Source organism: Lampetra fluviatilis, chromosome 48 (genome assembly GCF_964198595.1).
Source record: "Lampetra fluviatilis chromosome 48, kcLamFluv1.1, whole genome shotgun sequence".
In the NCBI taxonomy this organism is placed as follows: domain Eukaryota; kingdom Metazoa; phylum Chordata; class Hyperoartia; order Petromyzontiformes; family Petromyzontidae; genus Lampetra; species Lampetra fluviatilis.
In genome coordinates, this window is record NC_136322.1 from 8,291,225 (window position 1) to 8,307,716 (window position 16,492).

Genomic DNA, 16,492 nt, shown 5'->3' on the forward strand with positions numbered 1-16,492 from the left:
TGCCTCAAATATTGGAAGAGGTCACCCCCTGTGAGTGGCTGGCTGAGGTACCGGCTGTTGAGGAAGTACTGAGGGCGATCCGGAGTCTGAGACCAGGGAAGGCACCGGGCAGAGATGATCTCCCAGGCGAAATGCTGAGGGAGGGTGGCGTTTGTGCACAGACTGCCCTATATGACATCATAACAACAGTCTGGACCACTGGACGGGTTCCGCAGGACTGGAAGGATGCCCTGGTGGTCCCCCTCTTTAAGAAGGGGGACCGCACAGACTGTAACAACTACAGGGGCATCTCACTCCTCAGTGTGCCGGGTAAGGTCCTGGCAAGGATTATTCAACATCGCCTTGCTAGGCATGCTGAGGAGAGGCTTGCGGAGCCCCAATGTGGTTTCAGGAAAGGGCGGTCCTGCACAGATGCCATATTTTCTGTCCGTCTGCTACAGCAGAGGTGTAGGGAATTCCAAAAAGACCTACATCTCTGCTTTATTGACCTGGTCAAGGCCTATGATACCATCAGTAGGACTGGGCTCTGGGTTGTTCTTCGTGCTTTCGGAGTCCCTGACCCTCTGCTCACGATCATTAAGGACCTTCATGATGGTGAGCGGGCCCGGGTAAAACTACGTGGCCGGGAGTCGGAGCCTTTCCCTGTACACCTTGGGGTGCGACAGGGATGTCCTCTGGCTCCCACATTATTTAACATCTATTTCGACTGCGTAGTTCGTGAAGCCTTCAATAGCTGTACCGGGGGAATTACCATTTGGTACAGATATAATGGGAGGCTGATCGACGCCCGGGTGCGATCAAGGGATGGCTCCCTATTGGTCAACCACGTTATGTATGCCGATGATTTGGTAATAGCTGCTCATTCTGAAGAGGAGTTGGAGACGCTGCTGCTGAGGCTGGAGTGTGCCACTAAGAGGTGGGGCCTTACCATCAGCCCCACCAAAACTAAGCACCTGCCTGGGTATTTTGTACCATCGGGCACTCCGCCCCCACAACTCCCAATCGGTGATGGGGCAGTTGTGGAGAGAGTAGAGAGTTTCCCATACCTGGGCAGTGTGCTCATGACCAGCTCCAGTTTATCAGCAGAGGTCTCACTCCGAATCAGTCGAGCGGCAATATCTTTTCATCGGTTGCGTAACGCTGTGTGGAAGCTACCTGGTCTGTCGCTCCGCACGAAGCTTCAGGTCTTCTCGGCCACGGTCATTCCCTCCCTTCTCTACGCTTGCGAAACGTGGACCCCCCTAGTGGAGCATCTTCGCCGGTTGGAAACATTTAGGCTGGCCTGCCTACGATCCATCCTGGGTTTGACCAGGCTGGATTGTGTGAGGAGCTCACAAGTCCTTGAAAGATCTGGGCAAAGTCCCATCAGTGAGCTCCTCCGGCAGGCAAGGCTGCGTTGGCTGGGTCATGTAGCCCGCATGCCCAGCCACCGCATGCCTAAACAGCTTTTGTTCGGCCGGATCGAGGGGGCTAAACGGGCGCGGCACGGGCTAGAGAAGAGATGGAGTGATGTGGTACAGGAGGACGTGGAGCTGAGTGGACTTGCCGATGACTGGTACCAGCGGTGTCAAGATCGGCCTCAGTGGAGGAGGCTCGTGAAGGACGCTACTGGGCAGTTGGAGGCAGTCGCCCTCCAACAACAACGGAGGGCGGAGGAGCGACGCTCACAACAACGAGCGGAGCGCCGGGTGGCTAAAGCACAGCAAGTTGGCACAGTAGGGGGCACAGGTGGTGCATCAGCCAGTCATCTCGGTCATCTCGGTCAGTCGACCCGTGGCACCTGGGTCTGCCCCGTGACCTCCTGCCAGCGGGCGTTCGACACTTCACGTGGCCTCAAGGTGCACATGGCCTGGCACAAGCGTCGTGGTGACGTCACCGCCACTTAGTGGCGAATGGCGGTTGTTGTTGTTGTGTGTATGTCTGTGTGTGTGTGTGTCTGTGTGTGTGTCTGTGTGTGTGTATGTCTGTGTGTGTGTGTGTGTCTGTGTGTGTGTGTCTGTGTGTGTGTGTGTATGTCTGTGTGTGTCTGTGTGTGTGTGTGTGTGTGTCTGTATGTGTGTCTGTATGTGTGTATGGCTGTGTCTGTGTGTGTGTCTGTGTGTGTGTGTGTGTATGTGTGTCTGTGTGTCTGTATGTGTGTCTGTGTGTGTCTGTCTGTGTGTGTGTGTCTGTATGTGTGTCTGTATGTGTGTATGGCTGTGTCTGTGTGTGTGTCTGTGTGTGTGTCTGTGTGTGTGTGTCTGTATGCGTGTCTGTGTGTGCCTCTGTATGTGTGTGTGTGTGTGTCTGTGTGTGTGTGTCTGTGTGTGTGTCTGTGTGTGTCTGTCTGTATGCGTGTCTGTGTGTGCCTCTGTATGTGTGTGTGTGTCGGTGTGTGTCTCAGTGTGTGTGTGTCTGTGTGTGTGTCTGTGTGTGTCTGTCTGTGTGTGTGTCTTTATGTGTGTGTGTCTGTGTGTGTGACGACTGTGTGTGTGTCTGTGTGTGTGTCTGTGTGTGTGTGTCTGTATGCGTGTCTGTGTGTGCCTCTGTATGTGTGTCTGTGTGTGTCTGTGTGTGTGTGTCTGTGTGTGTGTGTCTGTGTGTGTGTGTCTGTGTGTGTGTGTCTGTGTGTGTGTCTGTGTGTGTGTGTCTGTATGCGTGTCTGTGTGTGCCTCTGTATGTGTGTCTGTGTGTGTGTGTGTGTGTCTGTCTGTGTGTGTCTGTGTGTGTGTGTCTGTGTGTGTGTCTCTGTGTGTGTCTCTGTGTGTGTGTGTGTGTGTCTGTGTGTGTGTGTCTGTGTGTGTGTCTGTGTGTGTGTGTCTGTGTGTGTGTGTCTGTGTATGTGTGTCTGTGTGTGTGTCTGTGTGTGTGTGTGTCTGTGTGTGTGTGTCTGTGTGTGTGTGTCTGTGTGTGTCTGTGTGTGTGTGTCTGTGTGTGTGTGTCTGTGTGTGCGTGGGGAGCGGTAGTGTAGTGGTCAGCGCGCTGCTCTATGAACCTCGATTCCCGATCACGGCCAACACCAGTGACGATTATCTGACCCGTTCCTGGGCCTCCCCTAGGTCGACTCAGCCTCAAATTAGTACCCGGTGTGGTGTGTAGTGAACATCGCCACTGGGGAGACAAAGGCGGCCGGGCGTGGTCCTGGCCACCCACCTCCTCGTGCGCCACAGTGCCGGTAGACTTCATAGGTGCTCGCTAACGGCACTTGCCCCAACAATCTGTGAAAGGCTATACGGGGGATCTATGACTTTGTGCTGTGCGTGAACGTTGTGTGAACGTTGTGTGAACGGTTGTTGCACTTCTTTCGCACCGTACGTAGCCAACCGCGCTAAACGACAGGCAGTTCTACAGAAATACATTCTCAATATAGTATAGTGTAGTGTATAGTGTATAGTCGTGTATAGTCGTGTATAGTGTAGTGTATAGTAGTGTATAGTGTAGTTTATAGTGTAGTGTATAGTGTAGTGTATAGTAGTGTAGTGTATAGTGTAGTGTATAGTGTAGTGTATAGTGTAGTGTATAGTAGTGTAGTGTATAGTGTAGTGTATAGTATAGTGTATAGTAGTGTAGTGTATAGTGTAGTGTATAGTGTAGTGTATAGTGTAGTGTATAGTAGTGTAGTGTATAGTGTAGTGTATAGTATAGTGTATAGTAGTGTAGTGTATAGTGTAGTGTATAGTGTAGTGTATAGTGTAGTGTATAGTAGTGTAGTGTATAGTGTAGTGTATAGTGTAGTGTATAGTGTAGTGTATAGTGTATAGTGTAGTGTATAGTATATTGTATAGTGTGGTGTATAGTATAGTGTATAGTATAGTGTATAGTGTAGTGTATAGTGTAGTGTATGGTGTAGTGTATAGTGTAGTGTATAGTATAGTGTATAGTGTAGTGTATAGTATAGTGTATAGTATAGTGTATAGTATAGTGTATAGTATAGTGTATAGTGTAGTGTATAGTGTAGTGTATAGTGTTGTGTATAGTGTAGTGTATAGTGTAGTGTATAGTGTAGTGTATAGTGTAGTGTATAGTAGTATATAGTGTAGTGTATAGCGTAGTGTATAGTGTAGTGTATAGTAGTGTATAGTGTAGTGTATAGTGTAGTATATAGTGTAGTGTATAGTGTAGTGTATAGTGTAGTGTATAGTATAGTGTATAGTGTAGTGTATAGTGTAGTGTATAGTAGTAGATAGTGTAGTGTACAGTGTAGTGTATAGTAGTGGATAGTGTAGTGTATAGTGTAGTGTATAGTGTAGTGTATAGTAGTGTAGATCGACGATGATGATGATGATGACGACGTTGACGACGACGATCGACTAACCGTGAGGTCCCCACGCAGGGCGCTCCGCTCATCTCCCCCCGGGCGACACAAAACGAGTCTCGAGTCAGCAATGTTCGCTGAGGTTATTTGCGTTCGATGCATCGTACCACTAATTAACAACCACGCCCACAATACCCTCCCTGCGCCCCCAGTAGTCATAATATTGATGGGTGTTGACGTTGCGACGTTGCAATTTGAACTCATGAGCGTCGTTATTTATCCATATCAGGGGCGTACAATAATTATCATCATCATCATCACCACGGTGGCTATGAGATGTTGACTACCTCGCCTGGTGTGCAGGATGTCGTGGGTTCGATCCCGACCCTGACGCCTGCTGCTGCTGTATATTTGGAGTCTGTGTGTCTCTCTCTCATCATCATCATGGTGGTGAGGAGATGTTAACTGCCTCGCCTGGTGTGCAGGAGGTCGTGGGTTCGATCCCGACCCTGACGCCTGCTGCTGCTGCTATATATTTGGAGTCTGCGTCTCTCGTCTCTCTCATCACCACGGTGGCTAGGAGATGTTAATTACCTCGCCTGCTATGCAGGATGTCGGAGGTTCGAAATCTGAATATTGGTGGCAAAATACCTACGCGTTGAATGGGGAAGGGCTGATTTAAAAACAAAGAAATGCAGTTGCTGATTTGTGGTCACACTCGTGTGCGCACGCAAGCCGCCAGAGGATTGTGGAATGTCCACTCCCATGGGCTCTGATGAGGCTTACTCATTTTTAAATCCTTTATATTAAGTTCACTTGCTTGCTTGCTTGCGCGCTTACGACCGTGCAAATCTTTCGGTCGTTTTTTTAACCCACTTCCCGTGATCCAATCGAGCTGACATTTTGCACACAGACTCGTTGTGCGTGACAATTTATTTTTTAGGAAAAAAATAAATTATATTTAATTACCAATTGCTTAATGGTGGCAGGCAATCATCTGACCCATATGTGGCAGCCATCTCAAGCCAGAGGACGAGAGGACTCTAGCCGCCACGCATATAAAGGATTTATAGTGAAAAACTTTGTTTTTACGGCTTAATTTTAATTCGGTTCAACATGTCAGGCGTCCGCGAACAATATAGTTCACAGCAAAGGTTGGGTTGGGTTAGATCGCGTTGAGTGTAAATGTCGTGTCGTAACCCTCCACCACCCAACACAGCCAGGAACGGTGTTGTCACGTAAATGGAACGTGCCAATTAGTTTGTTTTGTTTGTTCATGGAGCCATCCAGATATATAAACATAGACATAACTTCAACCGAGAAGATGGATACAAATTGAGCAGTCATTGGAAGGATGTTATTAACCAGGTAAAACCCTAACTTCTTCTTGGTTCTTTCGGTAAAGTCACGTAGAACAGGTCTGTATTTCCGACAGACCTGTTCTTCACCTGAGGACGGCTGCTTGCGTTGTGGCCGAAACGTCGTGATAATTATTTTATTATGTTTTATTTTTTTTATTTTATTATTTCCCTTCTACGTGACTTTACTGAAAGAACCAAGATTATGAATCCCTGCAGTCACGAAAGAAGCTTTAAATCGAAAAAAAACCCTAACTGCTTTGTATTGGTTGTCGTCTATCATATCTGCAGGGTACTACTACACCACGCAGCGCTCACCCTCCCCCTCACTCTCCCTAGCTCCTCCCCTTTTCTTACCTATATAACCTCTTACCACAGCAACTCTTTCTCCCACTTCATCAAAAAAATTGTACTGGTAGGAACCTCCTGGTTACACCAGCCCACAGGGGATTATTGTGTCCGTCCGTCGTGCAGGCAGGGGCTGGGTGGGGAGGGGAGGGTGGGGAGGGGCTGGATGGGGAGGGGCGGGGCTGGGTGGGTAGGGGCTGGTCACCCCGTGGTGCCCTTATAAAACTCAACGTTTAACCTACTCACGCCGGCTTGTGCCCGCCCTCACAGTCGGGCATATTTGCCGAATACACCACGCCGCCGTTGACCCTGGCCATTGACCGAGCAACTCAACGTTCCTACCAGCTCCCTCCGCAGGAATGTGTTCTTGCTGTGGTTTTCCCACCTGATGATGATTGCTTGTGTTGCAATCGAAACGTCGTGATTTAATTTATTTTATACCTACATGACTTTACCGAAAGAACCAAAGAGTAATTAGTTGACAATTGTAAACGGCTGGGCTGATGCACGTTCCGTTTACACGACACAAAACCTTACCGAGTGGCCGTGTCGGCCGGTGACGGATTAAAGCGACGCAGATTTGTACGTCACGGTGATGTTACCCCAAAACAAAACAACCCTTCATTGTGACCGTGTTTCTTGTTGTTGTATTTACACGCTTTTGATCAACTCATTTTGTATGTTGTATCCTCAAATCTTGTAACTAAATGTTTTACCCACTTCCCAATGTGGTATAGACTGCAAACTTGGTATACGTATGTTATACTGATGACAATACTATATTCTATCATGAAAAAAAATTTGTAAACATTATTTTTTACACGTTAGGTTTCGGCTTGGGTCTAATTGCCCATGCTCAACTGACCTTGGCTGTAAACCACCACGATCCCTTACGTTATGGTAAGCTTCGGGGCCACTTCCTGGAGTCGTGGAGTTCTTCCATTACTCGTACGGTATATTTCAATAAAGCGTGTTTTACAAATATATATATTTTTTTATATGACTTATTTTTTCAACGGTTTCATTTCACTTCACTTGGTGTTTGTCGTGGTCAAATCTTGTCATCACAAGTTACTCTACTTCCTGTTGTCCAATCAATTCCAAATTTTGCACACGTGTAGTGCTGAACTTTACGCGGACAACTTCTTCCCTTTCCGTCGTCACTTTATTTGTCCAACACACCACATTTCGCCACCATCCTTTAAACGCGTTCTTCGCTCGCTCCGTTCCTCCCGACTCGCTTCTCCGCTTCCCTGTCCCACTCCAGCCGTCGCTCTCTCTCTGCTTTTCCATCTCACTCCGACTCTCTCTCTCATTCAGCTTCTCCGTATTGTCTGCTACCCTATACTTCTTATTCCACTCCACTGCTACCCTACACTTTTCGATGTAAAGCTTTCGCGACTGCAGGGATTCATCTTCTTGGTTCTTTCGGTAAAAATTCGGACGCTGTCTTTCCGACAGACCTGTTCTTCACCTGAGGACGGCTGCTTGCGTTGTGGCCGCAACGTCGTGAGAATTGTATTTTATTTGCCGCCGCCGCCGCAGTATATAGTACGGTGTAGACTCGTGTGATGTAAGAGAATTAAGTTTAGCTGGAAGCATATTATATTTTTTGCGACATAGAATTGTAATGTATTACTTACTGTTAGTTACTCAGCTTATTGTAGAGTATATTTAGTATACTGATGATACTATGTAGTTTATACTTTAGTTGTTTACGTGGGGGTTTAGTTACTGCAGCTACATACTATTAACACTCCTTTCCTTTATTAATGCTACCACTTTCCCCTCCCTTTGATGCTGCTAATCCTGCATAAGGCACGGGCATAATGACTTTAAACCCCTCGCCAAACCTACGCATTTCACAAGTAGTACTAATCGCATATCTGCATTTCCCATAAATATGTTAAATTACTATTGATATGCAAATTCTTTTGTCAAGGCGCTCTTTGCCCCCTCCATCCCAGCTTAAATAGTCGCTCCAAGCCTGGGGCTTGTCATTCAGACTCTGTCTCCTCGACAGACCTGTTCTCCACCTGAGGACGGCTGCTTGCGTTGTGGCCGAAACGTCGTGAGAATTATTTTATCATGTTTTATTTTTATTATTTTATTATTTCCATTCTTCGTCACTTTACCGAAAGAACCAAGAAGATGAATCCCTGCAGTCACGCAAGCTTTAAATCGAAACTACACCACGATACAATGCAGAAAACTCGTTTCTCTAGAACTGCTGTTTGTGTTGTTGTTGTTGTTGTGTATTTGTTTGTCGCCCTTAGCAACGCTTGCCGACGTACGCGCGAAAAAACCTTCAACTGACACACACTACACTACACACACACGCGCGCGTATGTGTACATCAACAACAACAACAACAACGCAACAACAACAACTTTGTACTTAATTCTAGATTTGAATCTTTCGTGATTTGATGCAGTCATTTTTGCTGTGACGGTCCCACCTGATGACGGAGACTTGTGTTGCCTCCGAAACGTCGTGATTTTTATTATTTTATTTTATTCCCATTATTACTTTTGTTAACTTTTAATTTTACTTTTTTTACCTACGTGACTTTACCGAAAAAACCCCTAACAGTATGAAACTTTGTACTTCATTAGAGGCATATTTTTCGTGTTTTGCGTTTGCTGCGTTGGCGGCTTTCCTGAAGCCTAACACCGCATCGTGGTGATTCATTCCCCATCAACGCACGGCTTATTAATTGCCACGACGATTTGCGAAATGAGCGCATGTCAGTAATCACGACGTGGCCCCGGGGCTATCTGGCAACTCACGTTGACACAAAGGCACAGACAAAGGTCCCCCGTGTAGCCTCTGGGCGAATGTCGGCGCAAGTGCTGGTTAGCTAACACCTCACAAACAGACAAAGACAAAGGTCCCCCGTGTAGCCTCTGGGCGAGTGTCGGGGAAAGTGCTGCTAGCGATCAGGCAGCAACCTTTGAAGGCCACACGCACAAAGACAAAGGTCCCCCGTGTAGCTTCTGGGCGAGTGTCGGGGCAAGTTGCTGCTAGCTATATAGCGGCAACCTCTGAAGGCCAAACGCACAAAGACAAAGGTCCCCCGTCTAGCCTCTGGGCGAGTGTCGGGGAAAGTGCTGCTAGCGATCAGGCAGCAACCTTTGAAGGCCACACGCACAAAGACAAAGGTCCCCCATGTAGCCTCTACCAGACTGTCGGGGCAAGTGCTGTTAGGTAGCAGCAGCAACCTATGAAGGCCAAACGCACAAAGACAAAGGTCCCCCGTGTAGCCTCTGACAGGCTGCAGGGGCAAGTGCTGTTAGTAGCGAGTATCAGCAGCAACCTATGAAGGCTACCGGCACTGTGGCACACACAGAGGGGGTGGGTGGCCAGCACCACGCCCGACCGGATTTGTCTCCCCAGTGGCGATGTTCACTACACACCGCTACACCAGCTACTCAGTTGAGGCTGAGTCGACCTAGGGGAGGCCCAGGACCGGTTCTGATAATTATCGTCACCTGGTGTTGGCCGCTACACTACTGCTCCCCACACACACACTCACACACACTCACACACACTCACACACACTCACACACACTCACACACATACACACTCACTCACACTCACAAACACTCACACAACAACAACAACAACCGTCATTCGCCACTAAGTGGCGGTGACGTCGCCACGACGCTTGTGCCAGGCCATGTGCACCTTGAGGCCACGTGAAGTGTCGAACGCCCACTGGCAGGAGGTCACGGGGCAGACCCAGCAGGTGCCATGGGTTGACTGCTGTGCCAGGCTGGGTGCAGGATGTCACGGGACAGACCCGGCAGGTGCCATGGGTTGACTGCTGTGCCAGGCTAGGTGCAGGTATCACGGGACAGACCCAGCAGGTGCCATGGGTTGCCTGCTATGCCAGGCTGGGTGCAGGAGGTCACGGGACAGACCCAGCAGGTGCCATGGGTTGCCTGCTATGCCAGGCTGGGTGCAGGAGGTCACGGGACAGACCCAGCAGGTGCCATGGGTTGACTGCTGTGCCAGGCTGGGTGCAGGAGGTCACGGGACAGACCCAGCAGGTGCCATGGGTTGCCTGCTATGCCAGGCTGGGTGCAGGAGGTCACGGGACAGACCCAGCAGGTGCCATGGGTTGACTGCTGTGCCAGGCTGGGTGCAGGAGGTCACGGGACAGACCCAGCAGGTGCCATGGGTTGCCTGCTATGCCAGGCTGGGTGCAGGAGGTCACGGGACAGACCCAGCAGGTGCCATGGGTTGACTGCTGTGCCAGGCTAGGTGCAGGATGTCACGGGACAGACCCAGCAGGTGCCATGGGTTGCCTGCTATGCCAGGCTGGGTGCAGGAGGTCACGGGACAGACCCAGCAGGTGCCATGGGTTGACTGCTGTGCCAGGCTAGGTGCAGGATGTCACGGGACAGACCCAGCAGGTGCCATGGGTTGACTGCTGTGCCAAGCTAGGTGCAGGAGGTCACGGGACAGATCCAGCAGGTGCCATGGGTTGATTGCTATGCCAGGCTAGGTGCAGGAGGTCACGGAACAGGCCCAGGAGGTGCCATGGGTTGACTGCTGTGCCAGGCTGGGTGCAGGAAGACACGGGACAGACCCAGCAGGTGCCATGGGTTGACTGCTGTGCCAGGCTGGGTGCAGGAAGACACGGGACAGACCCAGCAGGTGCCATGGGTTGACTGCTATGCCAAGCTAGGTGCAGGAGGTCACGGGACAGACCCAGCAGGTGCCATGGGTTGATTGCTGTGCCAGGCTGGGTGCAGGAAGACACGGGACAGACCCACCAGGTGCCATGAGTTGACTTCTGTGCCAGGCTGGTTGCAGGAGCTCACAGGACAGACCCAGCAGGTGCCATGGGTTGATTGCTGTGCCAGGCTGGGTGCAGGAGGAGATGGGAACGACCCAGCAGGTGCCATGGGTTGACTGCTGTGCCAGGCTGGGTGCAGGAGGTCACGGGACAGACCCAGCAGGTGCCATGGGTTGACTGCTGTGCCAGGCTAGGTGCAGGAGGTCACGGGACAGACCCAGCAGGTGCCATGGGTTGATTGCTGTGCCAGGCTAGGTGCAGGAGGTCACGGAACAGGCCCAGGAGGTGCCATGGGTTGACTGCTGTGCCAGGCTAGGTGCATGAGGACACGGGACAGACCCAGCAGGTGCCATGGGTTGATTGCTGTGCCAGGCTGGGTGCAGGAAGTCACGGGACAGACCCAGCAGGTGCCATGGGTTGACTGTTGTGCCAGGCTAGGTGCAGGAGGTCACGGGACAGACCCAGCAGGTGCCATGGGTTGATTGCTGTGCCAGGATAGGTGCAAGAGGTCACGGAACAGGCCCAGGATGAGCCATGGGTTGACTGCTGTGCCAGGCTGGGTGCAGGAGGTCACGGGGCAGATCCAGCAGGTGCCATGGGTTGACTGCAGTGCCAGGCTAGGTGCAGAAGGTCATGGAACAGACCCAGCAGGTGCCATGGGTTGACTGCTGTGCCAGGCTGGGTGAAGGAGGTCACGGGACAGACCCAGCAGGTGCCATGGGCTGACTGTGTCAAAATCATACACACGCACGCAATAAATACGTCCATAGACACACGAAACAGACCCCCATTATTAACGAAATATGCATACATTAAATGTATTAGATAAACGCCTAATCATATTTGCACAATCGGCAGCAGCCCCCCTCCCACTTCGACAACACCACAACCTGGGTGATTGATTGTGTGGGTGGGTGTGTGGGTGGGTGTGTGGGTGGTTGATTGTGTGGGTGGGTGTGTGGGTTGGTGTGTGGGTGGGTGTGTGGGTGGGTGGGTGGGTGTGTGGGTGGGTGTTGGGTGTGTGGGTGGGTGGTTGATTGTGTGGGTGGGTGTGTGGGTGGGTGTGTGGGTGTGTGGTTGATTGTGTGTGTGTGTGTGTAGGTGGGTGGGTGTGTGGGTGGGTGGGTGTGTGGGTGGGTGGTTGATTGTGTGGGTGGGTGTGTGGGTGAGTGTGTGGGTGGGTGTGTGAGTGGGTGGGTGTGTGGGTGGGTGTGTGGGTGGGTGTGTGGGTGTGTGGGTGGGTGTGTGGTTGATTGTGTGGGTGGGTGTGTGGGTGGGTGGGTGGGTGTGTGGGTGGGTGGGTGTGTGGGTGGGTGGGTGGGTGTGTGGGTGGGTGGGTGTGTGGGTGGGTGTGTGGGTGAGTGTGTGGGTGGGGCAGTTGTGGAGAGAGTGGAGAGGTTCCCATACCTGGGCAGTGTGCTTATGACCGGCTCCAGTTTATCAGCAGAGGTCTCACTCCGAATCAGTCGAGCGGCGATATATTTTCATCGGTTGCGTAACGCTGTGTGGAAGCTACCTGGTCTGTCGCTCCGCACGAAGCTTCAGGTCTTTTCGGCCACGGTCATTCCCTCCCTTCTCTACGCTTGCGAAACGTGGACCCCCCTAGTGGAGCATCTTCGCCGGTTGGAAACATTTAGGCTGGCCTGCCTACGATCCATCCTGGGTTTAACCAGGCTGGATTGTGTGAGGAGCTCACAAGTCCTTGAAAGATCTGGGCAAAGTCCCATCAGTGAGCTCCTCCGGCAGGCAAGGCTGCGTTGGCTGGGTCATGTAGCCCGCATGCCCAGCCACCGCATGCCTAAGCAGCTTTTGTTCGGCCGGATCGAGGGGGCTAAACGGGCGCGGCACGGGCTAGAGAAGAGATGGAGTGATGTGGTACAGGAGGACGTGGAGCTGAGTGGACTTGCCGATGACTGGTACCAGCGGTGTCAAGATCGGCCTCAGTGGAGGAGGCTCGTGAAGGACGCTACTGGGCAGTTGGAGGCAGTCGCCCTCCAACAACAACGGAGGGCGGAGGAGCGACGCTCACAACAACGAGCAGAGCGCCGGGTGGCTAAAGCACAGCAAGTTGGCACAGTAGGGGGCACAGGTGGTGCATCAGTCAGTCATCTCGGTCATCTCGGTCAGTCGACCCGTGGCACCTGGGTCTGCCCCGTGACCTCCTGCCAGCGGGCGTTCGACACTTCACGTGGCCTCAAGGTGCACATGGCCTGGCACAAGCGTCGTGGTGACGTCACCGCCACTTAGTGGCGAATGGCGGTTGTTGTTGTGGGTGGGTGTGTGGGTGGGTGTGTGGGTGGGTGTGTGGGTGGGGGGTTGATTGTGTGGGTGGGTGTGTGGGTGTTGGGTGTGTGGCTGGGTGTGTGGGTGGGTGTGTGGGTGGGTGGTTGATTGTGTGGGTGGGTGTGTGGGTGTTGGGTGTGTGGGTGGGTGCCTGAGGCCCCGGGGGGACAGCTGTTTATGAGGTCTCCTGGCCAATCCCCATTTGGCGGAGGCAGGAGATTGAATCTTTACCCTCGGGGCTCCTCTAGAAATGACAAAAGTCCACTACGGATGGCCACGTGGAATATCCGAACGCTCACTGCGGAGGAGAGGCTGCCACTCCTCTGTCTGGAGCTGGACAGTTACCGCCTGTATCTCTGTGGCATTCAGGAGGTCCGGTGGACCGGCTCTGGCTCCTGCCAACATGAGGGGTGGACAATCCTCTACTCGGGGCAGGAGACTGCCAAACAACAGGGTGTGGCTCTTCTTCTGAACAAAAGAATGAAGAGGGTGTGGGAGCGTGGCGGTGAGGTGTGTGAAGCTGTAGGCCCCAGGCTACTTTGGGCTCGCCTTCCCATCAACCGGAGGCGAGGAGTGGTGGTCGTGATTACTTATGCCCCCACCGAAGACGAACATCCGTGGAGAGATCCAGGCAAGACCGATGAGTGATATGCCTTCTATGACCTCCTCTCACAGGTGCTGGCTAAAGTATCCCCTCGGGATAGAGTCATCTTGTTGGGTGACTTCAATGCCCGAGTTGGTCATGATGCTGGCACCTGGTCTGGAGTGATTGGAAGGCATGGGCCAGATCAGCTCAGTAACAACGATAGGAGGCTGCTAGAATTTGTGTGCATGGGCTTGTAATTACCAACACGCTGTTCTGGCATCGGCGCATCCACACAGCATCATGGATGCATGCCGGGTCCAAGCAAGGACATCTGCTGGACTACATAGTGACGGACCAGCGGATGCGAGTCCATGTCCTTGACACCGGGACCTACCGTGGAGCTGATCTGCCCTCTGACCATCGACTAGTCATCTGTAAGATGCGCCTGCCATTCTTCCACTCCGGTGGTGGGTGTACACCCAGGACCCCATTCAAACCTAAGGTGGCCTGGTCTCAGCTAGCTGATGAAAGTTGCAAGCGAGAATTTCATAATCGCTTGCGGCTAGGGTTGGCATCGTCCTCCACTCCTCCTGATGTCGAGGGTAAATGGGCGAGGTTTAGGACTGTGACTCATGCAGCTGCAATGGCTGCTTTGGGTACGCGGTCCAGACCTCCCCAGAGACCCTGGCTGACAGAGGAGGTATTCAGGATGGTTGAGAAAAAGCGACAGGCCCACTCTCATCGGCTACAGCATCCCACGTCAGAGAATGAGGAGGCTTATCGTAGCCTTTGCTCGGAGGTTCGGAGAGCCGTGAGGCGCTGCAAGGATGGGTGATGGTCAGGGTGTTCCTGAGGAGATGGAGTCTGCGTCAGTGGCCCGCGATCACAAATACCTATTTAACTCCACCAAAAAGTAACCTGCAGTGCCACACCTATTACCATCATTAGGGGAAAAAACGGTGATCCAATCTCCGACCCCCAAAAACAGGTTGGCAGATTTACTGAGCATTTTTGTGAGGGCCTGGGGAGGGGAAACCCCTCTTTCAAGAAAACAACGTGAGACAAAGTGGGGATGACCCTGCTGAGACAGCGGTGCCTCAAATATTAGAAGAAGAAGTCACCCCCTGTGAGTGGCTGGCTGAGGTGCTATCTGTTGAGGAAGTACTGAAGGAGATCCAGAGTCTGAGATCAGGAAAGGCACCGGGCAGAGATGATCTACCAAGCGAAATGCTGAGGGAGGTTGGTGTTTGTACACAGACTGCCCTACATGACATCAGAACAACAGTCTGGACCACTGGAGGGGTTCCGCAGGATTGGAAGGATGCCCTTGTGGTCCCCCTCTCTGAAAAGGGGGACCGCACAGACTGTACCAACTACAGGGGCATCTCACTCCTCAGTGTGCCGGGAAAGGTCCTGGCAAGGATTATTCAACATCGCCTTGCTAGGCATGCTGAGGAGAGGCTTGCGGAGGCCCAATGTGGTTTCAGGAAAGGACGGTACTGCCCAGATGCCATATTTTCTGTCCGTCTGCTACAGCAGAGGTGTAGGGAATTCCAACAAGACCTACATCTCTGCTTAATTGACCTAGTCAAGGCCTATGATACCATCAGTAGGCTTGGGATCTGAGTTGTTCTTCGTGCTTTCGGAGTCCCTGACCCTCTGCTCACGATAATTAAGGACCTTCATGATGGTGAGCGGGCCCGGGTAAAACTACGTGGCCAGGAGTCAGAGCCATTCCCTGTACACCTTGGGGTGCGACAGGGATGTCCTCTGGCTCCCACATTATTTAACATTTATTTTGACCACATAGTTCGTGAAGCCTTCAATAGCTGTACCGGAGGAATTTTTATTTGGTACAGATATAATGGGAGGCTGATCGATGCCTGGGTGCGGTCAAAGGATGGCTCCCTATTGGTCAACTACGTTATGTATGCCGATGATTTGGCAATTGCTGCTCATTCAGAGCAGGATTTGGAGATGCTGCTGTTGAAACTGGAGCGTGCCACTAAGAGGTGGGGCCTTACCATTAGCCCCACTAAAACTAAGCACCTGCCTGGGTATTTTGTACCATCGGACACTCCACCCCCACAACTCCCAATCGGTGATGGGGCAGTCGTGGAGAGAGTGGAGAGTTTCCCATACCTGGGCAGTGTGCTTATGACCGGCTCCAGTTTAACAGCAGAGGTTTCACTCCGAATCAGTCGAGCGGCATTATCTTTTCATCGGTTGTGTAACGCTGTGTGGAAGCTACCTGGTCTGTCGCTCCTTACGAAGCTTCAGGTCTTCTCGGCCACGGTCATTCCCTCCCTTCTCTACGCTTGCGAAACGTGGAAACCCCTAACGGAACATCTTCACCGGTTAGAAACATTTAGGCTGGCCTGCCTAAGATCCATGCTGGGTTTAACCAGGCTGGATTGTGTGAGAAGCTCACAAATCCTTGAAAGATCTGGGCAAGTCTCATCGGTGAGCTCCTCCGGCAGGCAAGGCTGCGTTGGCTGGGCCATGTAGCCGTAGCCGTCAGCGCTAAGCTGCGCTACGAACCTGGCGACCCGGGTTCGATTCCCGCTCACGCCCACCAACACCACCAGTGAAGATTATCTGAACCGGTCCAGGGCATCCCCTAGGTCGCCTCGGCCTCAAATGAGTACTTGGTGCGGTGTGTAAACTTCGCCACTGGGGAGACAAAGGCGGTCAGGCGCGGTGTTGGCCACCCCCCCCCCCCCCCGTGTGCAGTGCCGGCCTTTATAGGTGTTCGCTAACAGCACTTGCCCCTACATTCTAATAAGGCTACACGGGGGATCTTTGTCTTTGGTAGCCTTTATGGGTTGCTGCTACTACTGGCAATCAAATCGGCCACTGTTTGATGGCGAAGCAGCCC